This window comes from Papio anubis, chromosome 15 (genome assembly GCF_008728515.1).
Source record: "Papio anubis isolate 15944 chromosome 15, Panubis1.0, whole genome shotgun sequence".
NCBI classification, from domain to species: Eukaryota; Metazoa; Chordata; class Mammalia; order Primates; family Cercopithecidae; genus Papio; species Papio anubis.
The window spans coordinates 63,849,271-63,862,891 of NC_044990.1; positions in this window are offsets into that span (position 1 = coordinate 63,849,271).

A 13,621-nucleotide genomic window follows, 5' to 3' on the forward strand; every position below is an offset into this window, starting at 1 on the left:
AAAGTATAATAATAAAAAAAAATTTTTTTTTAAAAAAAGAAAGTAGTTGAACTCTTTTATATTTAGTACCTGCATAATTTGGGAGTCCCCAAGACCACTCCCACTTTGGATGCCCACTGCACGTTTGGGAATCCCCAACAGCACCCTTACTTCTGGCACAAACCACAAGTGCAGAGGTTCCCAAAATTATCCTCAGATTTGGTAACTTGCTAAAGAAATCACAGAACTCTCCAAACCTATCAAACTCATGGTGTCAGTTTATTATAGTGAAAGGATACCAATTAATATCATTCAAGGAGAGAAGTGCACAGGACGGGACCCAAGAGGTTTTTGAGCATGAAACTCTGGTGGTCTTCTCGGTGGAGGACAACTTCTAGTTTCTCCCAGTGAAGTTACGCAAAACAGTGTCTTTTTCTCTCCTCACTGATGTGTGATGACACCCATGGAGTACTGCCAACTGGGAAAGATCATCCAGGCCTTAGTGTCCAGAGCTTCTATGAATGATCAGTCACAAACTTTGGTAGACCTCCTGTATGACCAACCTTAGTCTCCATTCCCTCTGGAGGTCAAGATACTACCAGATAGTCCAAAGCCTGCACTCTAAGTCACATGGTTAGCATAGAGTATTTACAATTCCCCAAGTCTTGAAGGTAAACAAAGACATTCTTATCAGGCACTCTTACCTAAGCATATTCCACGTGCTTAGAGATTACCTCCCAGGAAATGAGGGAAAATGCCAGACCTCTCTTAAGCAATATTGATTTTGTATTTCACAGGACCTTAAACTTAATTTATTGAATTATACATTGTATGTGTATGTTTAAATGAAACAAGAAAAACATTTTCGAAGTTTGTATTAAATGCAGAGCTTCGTTATTTTTCTGAAAGACTGTTAAATAGGAAAAATTAAAGAGAATTTCATTATTTCACTGTTTTAGATTTAATTGTACTTTCTCATCAGTTTATAAAGTAGATAACAATGATCAAAAAAACCTTGAAAGTGTATACATCTAATTTAAATATACTGTCACATGAAATTTTACTCTGATCTCCTAGAATGTAGAGAGAATGGCATAAAGAAGGACAAAATCAAATAATAAGCTTTAATTTACAAATTCTTCTCTAAGAATTAGGAGACTGAGAGTGTTGTCCTGGTTGTGTGACTAATTTGTTATATGATTTGGGCTAATAGCTTAACCTTTCTAGAACTCAATTTGCCCATCTGTAATTAGTGAACAGATTGAACTACGTTGATTTTAAATTCCTTCATTACCTTCAAAATTCCACATATGTATACTTCTCAAAAATAGAGGTCTATGTAAGAATTAACCCATCATAATGATAAAGTCAGATAATAAAAGCAGCATTCTTCCAATATTAAAAGGACCTAGAGAAATATTAAGAATTTGAGTTATTTTTATTTCTAGATCACAATTTTTGAACTTACTTTTATTAAATATCTCTCCCTAATATCTCAGCTAAATAAAAACATTCACATTTAAGACAATCATGAGCTTAATTTAATCAAATTAAATCAAATAATAAACTTATTTCAACATACAGCATCAACACATAACCCTTTGCTCAATATGCTTGAAGGATGTTGAATTTGTCTTGATTTTTCAGATTATTTATACAATTTTAAGCTTCATTTATATTTAATAGTATAGATAAGTTAAAACAATGTAGCACAAATATACCTATTCTTTTATTATTCAAGTAAAATTTTTTGCAGTTTAAATACACTGCTGAAATATCAATCATTAGATGAATTATATTGAAAGGTATAGAGATACACAAAGTCCATTAAATCTGCATTCTTTATACATTTTGGGATCTGTCTCTAATAGCTTTTATGTTTTGTTTTGCTTTTACCTTGAAATGGCATATTTACTCTGGCAATGATTTCTCAAGTAAAATATTTATTTCTGCTTAAAAAAACTGTTTTATTTGGGTATTTCCTAATACTTCAAATGTTTGTTTCATTAGCAAACATTTGTTCTTCCAGCAAATATTTCCAAAATGGACTATTACTTTCAAGGGTTTTGGCAACTGTGTAGTATGGGCAGTACGTTTGGCCAACTGTCTTTCCATCTGCTACTCTTGCTTCCCTGCAATTTTTTCCCAGTTAGCCAGGAACACTTTAGAGATCCCAGTGGCTTACTGGAAAAAAGCATATTTAAGCATTTTTTTCCACTAAAATTCAAGCATTTACAAAACTCCACACCTAGTAAAACAAGAGATTTTATACATCACTTAATACTTTTGAAAGTTGGTGAACTTTCCATAATATTCCCTTTTAAAGTGAGTAGATAACTTAAAATATAACCTATTTGAACAATACATGAAGAGAATAGTAGTTACACATTCACACATATGCACATACATATATACAGCTTTTGAATTAGAAACATAAAATTTGAAAGTTGAAAACTTGCTAATTAAATTTCCTAATAAAAATCTAAAGTAGTTTGTTTTTACTGACAAAATAAATGAACATATTCACAGATAAAAATATTCCCCCAGATTTTTAAGGTTACAAAATAAGGGGAAAATGTGTTATAATTATATTAATTTTCAACAATTTCTCAAATAGGAAATAAAAAAGTATAAATTTTATATTATTAAAAATGCTATTGTTCTATATGTGATTTAACTTAATTTTATTTAGATGTCTGATTTGACTACATTAATGTACAAATTAAAAGTTAATTCAGTAAATGTATTCAATCAATGAAACCTTGATAATTATATAAATAGGGGAAAAGAAAAAGAGATTCAGGGTATGTTGATTTCTATTCTCATCACAGGAAAAGGGTAGCAAGTGCTAAGTAGAAGTGAAATTGGCACCTGCTTATGTTTCTACTTCTTTAAAGCATGTCTGTTAGAGCAATTTTGGCTATTGCCCTCATCTCAAGCATGTAAACAAGATCAGTCTCATTCTGGACTTCTGTCACAGTGCTTCCCACTCCATATTCCTGGCTCCCTCATTCGTTGACTCTATACTTCTCTGTCATAAATTCACTTTGGCCTCTTTCCTTATGCATTCTTTTCTCTCTGACTTACTGAATTCAAAGCCCACTCTGCCAGCTCCAAACCCTGACTCAGCGTGGCCTCTTGATTCTGAAGTACCTGAGGTTGCCTGCAGTGTTTGATGAGGGATTTTTTTCTTTTTCCTTTTCTTTTTTTCTTTTTTCTTTAAAAGTTGATGTGGAAGCATTGCTACTACAATTCAGACTCACAAGTAATTCTATTAGATAGTTTGTAAGTAGATATAAAGAAGTGATACCTTTGCCCAATAGTATGAAATATTCCCTTATGAGGGCTTTAAAAGCCCAATACACCTTTTCCTCATCTGAATTCTGAAACATTTGAGACATAAAAGAACAACAGCGTGAGATGGAACACATAATACTATCACAATTACTAATAAATCCAGGCTAGACTAGACTGTGGGCCAAGCTGACTTACCACCACCTACCCTACTTTAGTTCTGACCTAAAATAGAAAACGAAGGACAATTTCATTTCTGTACAGAGTAGATATCCTAATGTATTCCCTTGCTGTAGACATTCCTCATCATCATTGCCTTTCTTTCCCTTTCTTTCTTTCTTTCTTTCATCCGCTTGCCTCGGCCTCTCAAAGTGCTGAGATTACAGTCGTGAGCCACCACACCCGGACCACTTTTTTTTATACCCTTGAGCTAAGTCTTTAAATCTATGCTTAACCATGAATGGTCCGTTGCTCTCAAATGGACTCTGATGGACAGCAGAGTCCATCAGAGCAGTCCATCCCACGTTTATGAAGAACTTCTCCTTTGAGCACTGGCCTAAGATGGCTAGTGAAAAACTGCTATTGAAGATTTCCCCCAAAAAAGCTCTGAAATAAATTAGAAGAATGTTTTAATAAAATTCATAAATAAAATCGATTCCAGGATTCCTTTAATTATTCTCCAATTGCCTTAATACCTACTTGTGTGAATAAAGCTTCCAAATTTTGCATCCCAACTACCTGATAATTTCTCCAAACCCTACACACTGCAAGAATTCACCTTCGATTCTTCCTGATTCCTTGGTACTTAAATCCAAATACTCTCTAAAAGACCACAAGTTAAACTTCAGCTTTTTAAATATATCTGCATAGGAAGGCATAAAGGATAAACCAAGTAAAATAATAGTGCAGAATAATTGAAGACATCCTGCTTATATCCACATCATAGAAGAAAGGAAATAAATAGACCAGTCAAGATTTAAGCATTAAAGTAGGCAGCATTGATTGTAACCTGTGTTCACAAATTCATGTCTATTTGAAACACTATTTAGATATATTGCCAAAACTCATTTGTTTCAAATGACTACTGCAAAGTTCTTGCTGAAGATGCTCTGGAAGTAAATTTGACCAGATGGGCTGGGTTAAATCTCCATTTTCTCATGTAGGTAACTGATATTTTCACAGTAAACACACCTAGTACTGCCTTTCCTGCTTCTAACTAATTTTATAGCCTTTGCTTTCTAATTAGAATAATGGACATACATTGATAGTCAGCAACTGGTTGGAAAAATGCATCGTTTTACAATTTTGACAATGCTAGTCGTATGCTTTTCAGTAAGTCCTTGATCTCATAAAGACATGGTCATTTTGCTTCTGTTTTATGAGGCCCCCTAAGATTTTATCAACCTCATTCTATTATGAGGTACCCTAACATTATATCCACCTCATTCTCTCCATGAATGTAGTTGAGATTGTTTTTCTCGCATTCTTTACTATCCCTCTGTCCTATATATCTCGGTATTTTTCACTCTTGGACATTAGGTGTTCTCAGTATCTAAAACAGTTCGAGTCATGGTAGGTACTTAGGAAATATTTGCTGAAATAAAAAGAACTTGGAAATATATCTACTTAATCCAATAGCATGATCTTCAATGATCACATGACCTAATATTGAAATTATAATCTTTCAACTTATACTGTAGGAACTTTACTATGGGATATTATGAAAGATTTGGAAGAGGGAGTAAGTATAACCAAAAACAATGATACAGTATAAATTACTGAAATACTTTTGTGATATCTAATTTTGCAACTATGTGACTTATAAGATATAAAATATTTTGTGAATAGCAAAGACATGGAATCAACCCAAATGTCCATCAGTGACAGACTGGATTAAGAAAATGTGGCACATATACACCATGGAATACTATGCAGCCATAAAAAAGGATGAGTTTGTGTCCTTTGTAGGGACATGGATGCAGCTGGAAACCATCATTCTCAGCAAACTATCACAAGAACAGAAAACCAAATACCACATGTTCTCACTCATAGGTGGGAATTGAACAATGAGATCACTTGGACACAGGAAGGGGAACATCACACACTGGGTCCTATTGGGGTGGGGGAGGGATAGCATTAGGAGATATACCTAATGTAAATGACAAGTTAATCGGTGCAGCACACCAACATGGCACATGTATACATATGTAACAAACCTGCATGTTGTGCACGTGTACCCTAGAACTTAAAGTATAATAAAAATATATATACATATTTTGTGAAAAAACTTGCAATGTAAAAAATGTTGTTCTACACCAAATATTCAAAAAAGTGCTTTGGTATATATTTTCTTATATATCAAATATTTAGAAATGTAATTTTTAAAGAAAAGAATATTATAGTATAACTTAGATTGCTTACTCTCATATATTTGTAGAAATAGAACATTGAAATGTAATTATGTATACAAAAACTCTAAGAATATTAACTTTGGATCTTAGTAATATGTCAAAAGGGGAAAATTAGATGTTACGTACCATATTTAATTAGAGCTAGCATATTTATATCTTTAATAGTTTAAAGGCCTTGTGTAAGTAGCATAAAAGAAACAAACGTTAGTTACTTGAATAATAAATTAATAACGAGTTAATTATAATTCTCCCTCCCATTTCTTTATCTCAAAAAAATTGTTTTCTGGGGTCAGAGGGGGAATCCTTTAGCTATGTTTGATTTTCTAGCAGGTTGCATGTATTGTTTACATTCACATACATTAATATGTGAAACAATTCTGACTTTTCTACTGTTAAAACAGTTGCAACCAGATTTGTTCACTCAAAATACATGTGTTTTAAGATTTGTCCAGTACCAACTGTTCTTTTCTAAAAATGCTATTTTGTTTTGCTATTTATTCTTACTCGTGAGTTTTAAGTTTAAACTTTAAATTCTGTGAAGATTATGTTTGAAATTTGATTGAATGATAGTTTGCTGGATAAGGTATTCTAAGATGACAGCATCTCTTCTATCTTCGATTATTCTCTTGAGTCCTGTTATTATTGAGAATAAATCTGCCATAAGTCAAATGTTGATCTTTGGTGGGTAATTTGTTTTGTATAATATTGTATTTTTAATGAATCTGCCTCTGTTCTTGTTATACTTAAGTTTTAAGATTTGACTAAGTATAGATTCTTTTAATTGTTTTTTGCTCTTGCCTCTATAGAAACTACAAATTCTAGGAATGAGGTTTTATTTTTAATCAATTTCTGGAAATTCACAAACATTAATTCTTTAGATATAACCTACTCCCCAGTGTCACCTATGTTTTTCCTTTTGCATTCTCTTATTACACAAAAACTGAACCTTTTCGATGTGTGTTTATTTCTTAAACACTTTTGTTTCTTGCAGTATTTATTTTATGCCACTTTTATGCATTATGTGTAATATCTTCAGATTTGTCTTTCAACTTAATTCTAACTTCAAATGAGGCTAATATTTTGCATAAATTGTCTTTTGAATTTAAACTTGAATGGTTATTTATATAAATTTCTATCTGAATATTTTCCCACACCTAACAGTAGTGTTTACTATCTTATTCTTAGCCTCTGCTCCAAGTAAACTCATAGATTATTTGTTAAAAGTTGAAGAAAATCAAGAGAATAATTACCTCAAAGCTGCTGTCTAGTGAATGCCTACTATATGCTCAAAAGTCTGCTTTTTTGGCAAGTCATAAAATAACTCTGTGAGGATATTGCTATTATCCTCTTTTCACATTTGAAAAAACTGAGTCTCAGATGTTCTAACACTCTGCTCATAAAACTGGGCTGCTCATACCTCTGGGATTATCCTGAGACTTTCCAAAGCATGTATGATCACAGAGAGTACTGAGGGGATCAATTTCCTTATCTAATTGTTCCCTATTTTTTTCTTAAAATGTATTTTGATGAAAAGTTTGGTTAATTACTTTCAGCTTTTTAGTTTTTAAAATCATTTTTAGTTCTCTCTTATCTATCCTACAACACTTGTATGGGGTGTCGCTAATTATCCTATTTGTTATATCATCTGAACACACATTGTAGAATGTGTATATACTGTGATATTTTATGAAAAATTACTACCTTTAATAATTTTAGATAGTTTTATGATCTAGTGTTGCAGCAATATCTTTAAGGATGATATTTTTATTTGTACCTGACTGTGGTCAGGGTAAACCACCCTTGGAAAAGTTTCTATGTACTTTCTTGGCTTAGATTTTCTTGGTCCATGTAGCTAATGTAAACACGAGCCCCAAAGGTAATGAGATGCATATGAGAGGTGAAAGAGATTAATTTTGCATGTTCCATACTAGGCAGTGCTTTATTTGTTTGTTCAAGGCCTCATCTTCTGTCCTGATGGTAGAATCCAATCCAACTCCCAGATTAGCCAGTGTCTTACAGGTATATCTTACTTGGATTTTTTCTTTCTCTCTTTTTAAAAATCAAGCCTGAAGTTTGCCATATCTTACTTGAGAGCTCAACCTTACATTTAAATTATTTGCTGCTGTCTTTTGGATATCATTATAAATTTTTACTATTATCTTAGAATGTTTTGGAACAATATTTTAGTTAAGTTTATAAAGGAATGAAGGAATAAAATAGTGAAGACTGATTTTGATTCCTGGAATCATTTAATATTTGACATTTGGGGATTAGAGGAGAGGTTAAAATAAAACACTCTGTGAGGAAAAAAGAAAACCAAAATTGTGGTTTCCCAGAAGCAAAATGAAGAACATATTTTGAGAAAGAAATATCAGTACTGCCAAGGGATACTGAGAAATAAATTATGAATAATGAACATCCAACTTGGGCAAAATTGAGGCAATTGGTAACCTTGAGAAGTTAATTCTAATGGAGCAATTCAGTTCATTCAACGTAAAGAAAGCAAAATACATGAGCACAAAGTAGAATTATTTGAGATAGGGCAGTGAATAGATGGCTTTTTATTATTTCTATTTTCTTTTTTAATGAAATAAGAATGAGCTCATCATTCTGAAGATGAGAAACAGGGAGAGTGCATTAGAGGTTTGAGAGTTGAATAATGTTGTAAAGCAATTATTTCAGAGTGTGGGAGACTTAATTGCCTATGTAAAGAAAATAAAAGAGTTCAAGGAAGGATGGAAGGTCTACTTGAGATTTATGTGTTTAAATTTAAAATAAGTCCTTCAACATAGTCCTAATTTTTACTCTAGCTATATTGCTTTCTTGAGCACAAGCACAGAGTAGATGAAATGTTGAGTATAAACAGGTTCTAGTTTTGCATGCCAATATAAGGTAGATAAAGAGAGATAGGAGCTAAATCTATATTCCAGGGAATGAATGCAGTGCAAATGGAACCTAAGTTTAATAAAAAGGGATATGAAAATATGAAAGGACTGGTGAACAATTATATAAAACATCCGTATCTTGTAAGATCCCTGGAAGTAAAACTTTTTGGAGTGTGAATAATATATTAAAAACAAGTGATGTGGAACCTTCTGAAGTTGCAATTAAAGATTAAGAAGTGTAAACTCACTTTCTATATTATAGCTACTGGTTTTGAGAAGGTCTAGTGTCTAACTTTGGTAGACAATAGTTGAACTCATGTGGAGAAAAAGAATGTTGGAAATAAGACCAAAGAAGTAAGAGACCAGGATGTTGCATGGATAATCCAGTAGAAAGTACTAGCACCACTAACAATGATAATAATTTTTGGAATAGTGGTTGCAACAGCTTTCAAGATATGAGAGAAGTTTTGCATTGATTATAACTCTAAGATATTATCACAAGATGTTATTTCAAAAGAGTGAGGATAAAGTCTGCAACTGGGAGGAAAAACATGGAGGAATCTCTTCATCTCCAGGGGTTATGATATTTGAGATGTTGATATTAAAATAATGAATTCTTGTGAAGGCTGCAGGGGTTTTGGCCAGATTAACATAGCATAGAAAGATTCAGAGAATAGCTGAAGATTATGGAAGATTAAGTAGGATAGGGCAAGAGTTTCTGAGGGTAAAGTTGAAAGGTTGGGGAGTTCAGGCAATTTTCGAGGGGTGGATTAGGAATACTAAAAAAGAAGTATTTGAATATGGCAGTATGGATTATAATTGAGGAACTGGAAAAATTGTATTTCTGGTTATGATTCAGCTAGAAAAATATGATGTATAATGTAGTTCCTCTAATGGTTTTTTTTTTTTTTTTTTTAAAGAAAAGGCAGGCAAGCATTTTTATTAGTCTTTTTACTGGGACAACTTCTTATGTAGCCAAATCAATACCCATACATTCTGCCAAATAGATGGCGTTCTCTGCATCTTGATTAAATTTGAGGGCACGTGGATCTCAGAGGGCTTGCTTTAAAATTGACTGTCGGGGTGAAATGGCTGTGTGGTGTGCAGAGTCTTGTATTCCACCTGAACTTCTGCTTAGGATGGAGCAGGCTAGGGCATACCAAGGGAAGATGAATCTTTGGGATCACAAACAGCTCTATGGAATCACAGAGATATTCTTTCAATTCTCCTGTAAGGCAGTGTTACAGCAAGGAAAGTGTGGGGTCATGTTTAGGAGGATATGCAGCTCTGTGGGACATCTTTTATCTTTCTCTTAATGAATACTATTTATTACCTCTGAAACTAGTATATGCATGCTGCATGTTCTCATTTTTCTCTCTGTATCCTAATTTCTATTTAATATTTTTGTCTGGTTGTATACCTGAATTCTAGATAATGTCTTAGATTGATCTTCTGATTTTCTAACTCTTTCTTCAGTGCCACATATACATACATACATACAAATATATATACAAATATATACATATGTGATTTATGTATATATGTATATATAGAAGATTTAGAATTGCAAATTATATATATACATACATACAGATGTATAGATGTATGCATATACATCTATACCTGTATATACATCTATACCTGTATATACATCTATACATCTGTATGTACATACATCATACATCTGTATGTGTGTATATATAATATTTGCAACATACATCTATACGTCTATATGTCTGTATGTATATATATATAAAATTTACAATTATAAGTCATCATTGGTAACATCGTGCCTGTTAGAAAGATATGCACTAGAATTACTGTTATAGTGAGAAAACACAAATAAAGTAGTAGTTGCCCTAGAGGAATAACAATTTTACATTGAAAAGACCCCATGAGAACTATTTTGTGTGCAGAAGTATGATTCTTGTAATGTTTCTTGTCTCCAGAGTTTGGTCAAAGATTAGTTGTCACCAACCAGGGTCTGGACAAAACCTCTTCATTCTGGGCCGGGTGTGGTGGCTCACGTCTGTAATCCCAGCACTTTGGGAGACTGAGGCAGGCAGACCACAAGGTCAAGAGATAGAGACCATCCTGGCCAACATGGTGAAACACCGTCTCTACTAAAAATACAAAATTTAGCTGGGTGTGGTGGCGCGTGCCTGTAGTCCTACCTACTCAGGAGGTTAGGCAGGCGAATTGCTTGAACCCAGGAGGCAGAGTTTGCAATGAGCCAAGATTGCACCACTGCACTCCAGGCTGGTGACAGAGCAAGACTCCTTCTCAAAAACAAACAAACAAACAAACAACAACAACAAAACTCCTCATTCTGGAAATTAAAAAAAAACAAAAAACAAAAAACTCAGAAACCTAAAATGAAAGAAGTTGTCATGGATACAAATTAAAGAAAACAAAAAAAATAAAAAACAAAAACAAACAAACAAAAACTCCCAAGAAGGTTTTGAAATGGAAATCCTGGGCAAAATTTGCCCAAAAGATATAATTCCGAGAAAAATCCTTCTGAACTTTTCAATTCATGGGGCCAAATCATTAACTAATTTATTGAATCTGTTTCTACCAGCATTTTTTTTCTTATACAAAATAGCATTTATGATACCAGACAGCAGAAGAGGCATTAGATATAGATGTTAGATGTCAGGAAATGATTTCACCAAAGTACTATACAAATCAGGTTATATATAAACAACCCTTCAAAGGAACCTATTCCTAGGAAAATAAACTCAATACTGATGACATTCAATTAAATATTATAGCTGAATTCATTGCGGTTCACATTAGGAAACTTCAGTGGGTAGAAACACAAGGTGTCTCCTATGCACGTTTAATTGAGTGAGAGTCTTAGTCAAAGGCACAGAGGTATTTAGCTAATTCTTAATCAATCTCCAATTCTGTCAATGTTGAAGGACAAAATTGAAGACTTTGGAAGACATTCGCAGACCTGAAGAGGAGCCCTTTAGCCAACTTTTCATATGTGTAAACTAGAAATAATTGTTTAATATAAGCTACTGAGATTTGGGGATGGATTTTTATGCAACATTATTGCTACAATGACTGATTGATAGAGCTAAGAAAATCAGAAATACATTTTATTGCATCCATAAAGATTATAAACTTTGAGTAATCATAGCATATGACTGAAAGTACAGAGGTGAGACTTTTGGGTTATAGAAGTAAAGTATATACTATTTACTAGATACATAGAACATATATTAACTCTGTCAACATGACGTGTTTTTATTCCTAGTTTTCCAAAGTGAATTCTGCAGAACACATTCCATTGAATACTCATAATTTTAAAAGTTGTGTGGTCAAATTGTTGTTGTGTATGTTGTATAAAGAATAACAAAAAAGGCTGGGCACAGTGGCTCAAGCCTGCAATCCCAGCACTTTGGGAGGCCAAGGCGGGTGGATCAAGAGGTCAGGAGATCGAGACCATCCTGGCCAACATGATGAAACCCCGTCTATACTAAAACTACAAAAAATTAGCCGGGCATGGTGGTGGGTGCCTATAGTCCCAGCTACTTGGGAGACTGAGGAAGGAAAATGGTGTGAACCCAGGACACAGATCTTGCAGTGAGCCAAGATCGTGCCACTGCACTCCAGCCTGGGCAACAGAGTGAGATTCCATCAGAAAACAAAGCAAAACAAAACAAAACAAAACAAAAAAAACACCATTGGTTGAGGGGTTTTGCTTTATTTCTTTTGATTCTGATTACACTTTCTTATCTTTACCACCTTTATTCTAGGCTATTTTTCCCTATGTGTTTAGCGTTTATATGTTTCTGGTTAAAAAACTTGACCAAATTATTATAGGGATTGGGAACTTTTCAAAATTTCCTACCCATTTTATTTTTAATATCTTCAATCTTACGGAATGAATTGTGTCTCCCCCTCACTGATCCCCAACCAAAATTCATAAGTTGAACTCATAACTTTCAATGTTACTGTATTTGGAGATAAGGCCTTTAAGCAAATAATTAGAGTTAAATGAGTTCTTAAGGGTGCAACCATAATCCAATAAAACCGATGTCCTTATAAGAACAAAAAGAGACGCAAGGAGCATGTGCATGCAGAGGAAAGGCCATGTAAGTACACAGCAAGAAGGCAGACATCTGAAAGCCAAAGAGAGATGCCTTACCAGAAACCAACCTAGTCAGCACATTGATCTTGAGCTTCTAGACTCCAGGAATGTAAGAAAATAAACGTCTGTTGTTTAAGCCACCCAGTATGTGGTATTTTGTTATGTCAGGATAAATGTCTGCGGTTTAAGCCACCCAGTCTTTGGCATTTTGTTATGCCAGGCCTAGCAGACTAACACATGCAATTAGATGCTTGAATATGTCTGAAATAACATGATGAAAACCATATCATTGATTTTCCTTATCATTGTACTTTCTTCCCCATCCCAGGCAATTAACACTATATTCAACCAGTGGCTTATAAAAATACTTATACATATATTTTAATAATCTATTTCTTTTATACCTCCCAATACACAATTTATAGCAAGTTCGTGCTTAATTCCATTATATCCCAGATTGATTTGTCTATTTTTCTTTCTTGCTACCAGTCAAGTCCAAATCACCCTCATCTCTCACCAGGACTACTACAATAGCTTCCTCACCAATTTCCCTCATTCTGCTTCTACTCTCCCATAATATGACCTCCATAGAGTTACCTTTGTAATATTTGGGAAAGATAAACCAATACCATGTCACAATGCTGCCACTCCTCTCAATGATTTCCCAATGATAAAGGCCTTTCCCAACCTCATTGTTTACTCCTACATGCCTTGTTCGCCACACTCATTCACAAGGGCCTTTTTTCTGTGCTGATAAATCACCAGGTTCCTCCCATTTCACTCCTACTCTGTTCTTGCATGGAGCGTCCTTTTACCAGAGCCCTAAGTCCTAGCCCAAATACCGCCTTCTTAAAAAAGTACTTAATAACTTTCTTATATAAAGTTTTCCTTTATTGTCAATAACTGTTTAGCTTTTATCATGTTTCTTTATGAGTTCCTTCTTAACACTT